We start from the raw sequence: 4,628 nt of genomic DNA on the forward strand, positions 1-4,628 counted from the left end.
ATGTGCATGAATGCACACCCATGTTTATACAGGAGCAAAGGGAGGAAATAGGAAAGAGATGTATAATAAATAATTACCGGGGCACCCGGGTGGCTCAGTCAGTTAAGCCTCCAACTCTTGATCTCAGCTCAGGTCTTGATCTCAAGGTCATGAGTTCAAGCCCAGTGTTGGGCTCTACACTGGGTGTGGAGTCTACCTTAAAAAAATCATAAACAGGGGCGCCTGGGTGGCTCAGTCGGTTGAGCGTCTGACTTTGGCTCAGGTCATGATCTCGCGGTCTCTGAGTTTGAGCCCCACGTCCGGCTCTGTGTGGACAGCTTAGAGCCTGGAACCTGCTTCGGATTCTGTGTGTGTGTCTCTCTTTCTGCCCCTCCTCTGCTGATGCTCTCTCTCTGTCAAAAATAAGCATTAAAAAATTTTTGTTAATCATAAAAAAATATATGAATAAATTCTAAAATAGAATAATTTCTGAAAAAAAGCAAAGTGCTAAAGGAGCATAGAGGAGGAAACCAATTACAAGGCTAGTGAATATAGAGTATTTAAAAAGTGCTTCGTAAAATATCAGTTTAGTACAACTTGAAATAAGATGCAGGAAGAGTTCTGTAATTAAATCTGTCCAATCACCTAGGGAGTTTATCTTCCCACAACATGAAATCACAGACTTCTTTTCTGCCTCTTGCTTTGTCTGTAGTGAAAGCTTTCTCCCAGTACCTTATTTCCAGGTCTTACCCGAATTACTTGGCTTATATCCTTGTGGACAACAAGTCATTATCTCCCGTTCCTCACTCTTCTGGTTCCTTCCCAGATGACTGAGGGCTTCCTGCGACCCTGAGGCCTCCTTTAGGATTTGTGTAAGGAGAGGATTGCACATTTTGCACTTTCCTCTGAGAACTATTCCTTTAAATGACAGATAAACAGAGTTAGGAAAACAAATAGAAAAAACACATCAGAGCCGTATCACTTACATTTTGTAATGAAAGAGTCAGTTATCATTTTGCCCCATCACTGAGAACCTGCTGGGCATCTTACTTAGTTCCTAAAAGGGACAACTGTTCTGTGCTCTCATATGTAGCAAGAAGAATTATTTTAATCTTCCCTGTAACAGACCAGACTTATTAGATAATTTCAGTTGATTTAGTTCTCCTCCCTCTCTCTCTGTCTCTGTCTCTCTTTGTCCTGAAACACTGGCAAAAATCAATTTCCCAAATTGTTCCTTTTGTGTCTTCCCTTGTCTGGCAACACTGGGGCTAGTGTTGGAAGCCACATGTGTGCTCCAATGTAACCTTAGTCCCACTGTTCCCAGATAAGGGGAGACAGAGAAGTGGGGCTTTGTTGGGACCAAGCCTTCCATACTCTGGCAATCACCTCTGCTTCCTAGAGTATGGAAGGCTTGGTCTCTGCAGAGCCTCACTCCTGCTGTCCCTTCCCAGAGCCAACCTTAATGAGCAGACATGTCTCCATTCTGATAAAGTGATGTAGGAGGAATTTAACTTTGTGGGCAATACCCCAAGTTATTGGCCTCCTCCTACAGTGCATGGCCCAGCCATGCTAATCAGCTTAGATTTCGAGACCAGATTGGTCTCACAGACCAGTCTCAATGTGAGTTTGAAGCTGAGAGGTGATGGTTCCATAATGACTTAGCACCCAAGAAAATTTCAGAAATACTAAATATTCCTTCATATTGACTAGCCTAGACACAACCATGGGATTAGCACTCCAGGTATATGCAAGTACAATAGTGACCGTTTTATACAGAGTCACCATTCCATACCCGGCAACTATTCTAGACACACTGACAGACTGAACAGACCATCCCAAAGAGACTGACTGTCCCTAACCACAGACTGTTCCCCACCTCCACCTGAGAGACACCTGCAATCTCACTCTCTTACCCATAGGGCTTTTAGTACATTGGACATAGAAAGCTATGATGGTCCTAAGGCCTCTGTGGAAACTTCCACCCTATGAAATGTTGTGGTATATTTTCTTAAAGTTCAGCCGAGCTTGGTTTCCAAAATGATGATTGCATCTAATGATCATCCACATGTGCAGTGATAATAATAGCTATCACTTGTTTAGTTCTTACTATTCAAAGAGTACTTGATATAATCAGTGCTGTACATATATATATATATATATATATATATATATATATACACACACATACACATATATCAAAAAGATATGTGTGTATATATATGTATACATTTAATAGATGAGAAAAGAGAAACCATGAAGAATTAAATATCTTACACACACACACACACACACACACACACACACACACACATATATATATATATATAGAGAGAGAGAGAGAGAGGGCGGGCACGAGTGCACTAGTACTTGGAGAGTCAGGTAGTAATCCTGTGCAATTGGACGAGAGCTCTCATTCTTAACCAGTATTTCCAACTAAATGTCTGATTTTTCATATATTGACAGTAATAGGTTGCAGGATAAGTGACTTTTCTATCAAAATTCTCTGTTGCTGAATGTTCAGTTAACATTTTTGTTTGAATTTATCTTTCATTTAACAGTTAGCATGTGTTTCTTAAATCTAATACAGTGTTTAAAAAGGATATAATACCACATTCCATTATAGGAATAGACTTTTGAATGAATTTGATTATTTCTTTCAAAACTTCTAAAATGTCAAAAGACCATAATAATTTTTCTGTAGGAAGCATAACATCCAGTTGATGACAAAACTTTCTGGTCTACCTCCCTGAAATAGGGGTTAGGGCTGGTGCAGTCTTCTCACTCTTCTAGAATCAAAGAAGTCTCATAGGCACAGGGTTGAACCTGATGCAATAATCCATAGGCACACACATTATATGTACATTTCCATACATAACACATTATAGCATTATTAGTATCATCATCAGATGCTTGCTTTTCATTGACTTTAAAGCCCTGTAAAGCTCAGCTGCACCTTAGGAAAATACAGGATTTCACAAGAGTATAAGAAATACTATTTGGGCTAGGGAATACAGGGATAGCAGAAGAATCCTATGCCTGTTCTGGAGGCTCTCTTCATCCTGAAATTGCTACCTTCTTGTTTATTTTCAAAGTAATCAAAATATCAAGTGTAAAAATCAGAAATTATCCCGTGATGGTAGCAAGTAGGTAAAACAAATCCCCAAGTGAAACCTCCATGCGTGAAAGTTGGGCACTCTCTACACTGACCCTTTTGCCTCTAAGGTATTAAGATAAATCAAGTTTACTGAAGTCTACTAGAGAAGAGAAGAGTAATCATAAAGAAGCCAATATTTATAGAAAGTTGGCATGAATTATTCAGACGGGTAGGAAAAATTTCTGAAATACCCTGGTGTCTAACAAAGATTTGACATTATCTCCCAAAGATAAAATGTTTGCATAGGACTTGTTCTGTGTTCCTTCCATTATCCTAATCACTTTAGAGAACTGTTTTTTAGCTTTGAATGTACGTTTTCACTTGGCAGGATTTAAACTTACACTTACCTGGGCCAGAGCTTCTGATTTAGTTGAGTTGAAATGTGGCCTGGGCGTGGAGATTTGGAAAAGTTCCCCAGGTAATTGTATATGCAGCCAAAGTTTAAAACCGCTGCTTTAGTGTAAGTCTGTCCTATCTTCACTTCTGTTCCCAGAACAGCTTCTCTGTGCTCCCTCTCCCCTTCCTGTGCATATTTCTCTCCTCTTGTCTGAACCAGGAAAAACTGAGAGGTGTACAGACTGCAGACAGTTGCTCTTACCCACGAGATATTAATTCATGCTACTTGCCTGATAACAGTTTAGCTCTGAATAGTGGTAGAAATAGTATACATATTGCAGAACCACAGAGTTTTTAGTGTATAATAAATCCAGATTCTGACTGTGTGATCAACCAATTTGAGGATGTTTTGAATGATATTTTAAGAAAATTCCAGAAAGAATAAAAATTTTTGTTATTGACATAACAGAGAGGAGCAAACTTATATTCTATGGCTTGTTATATTTGTGAGAATAAGACTTCATGGTCATAAAAATTTGGCAAACCCTGGGTAAAAAGGAAGCTAAGCAGTTTTTCCCCTATAGGATTCTTTGAATACTTAATTTACTACTATGCATGGGCCTATTTAAGAGTACATATTATTCAGCATTAACAAACTTATTTGGACCTTTTAAATATTAATTGGGGAAATGAATTTTTTAGAACACTATTTCCCTTCTCCTGGGATTTTTTTTTTTTTTTTTTTTTTGCTTTCTCTTCCTCCTGCTTGAAGCCAAGAAGCTTAAAAAACTTTTTTTTTTTTAAAAGGGAATTTCATGTATTAGGGAGCTAAAAGAACAATAGAGTATTGGGTGGACAAATAGATGCATGCAGTTTATCAAATGCCATGAGGGCACATGTAGTACCAGATGATAATTTAATAAGTCCAGTATGTGGTGCATAGAATATTGTTCATATATGAATTCTTTCATGTATTCTTAGAGGTATTTGTTAAGACTTTACGGATGACCTTACTAGGTTTAGAACTTTCAGATAGTTAGATAGCTTTCATATAGACACATTTCATGTAGTTGGGAAACGACATGTATTTTTCTCTCATGCTAGGATTTTTTTGTGTGGTAACCCTCAGGAGATTGCAAAATAGTAGCAGTGTTGATAA

Source organism: Panthera onca, chromosome A1 (assembly GCF_046562875.1).
Source record: "Panthera onca isolate mPanOnc1 chromosome A1, mPanOnc1 haplotype 2, whole genome shotgun sequence".
In the NCBI taxonomy this organism is placed as follows: Eukaryota; Metazoa; Chordata; class Mammalia; order Carnivora; family Felidae; genus Panthera; species Panthera onca.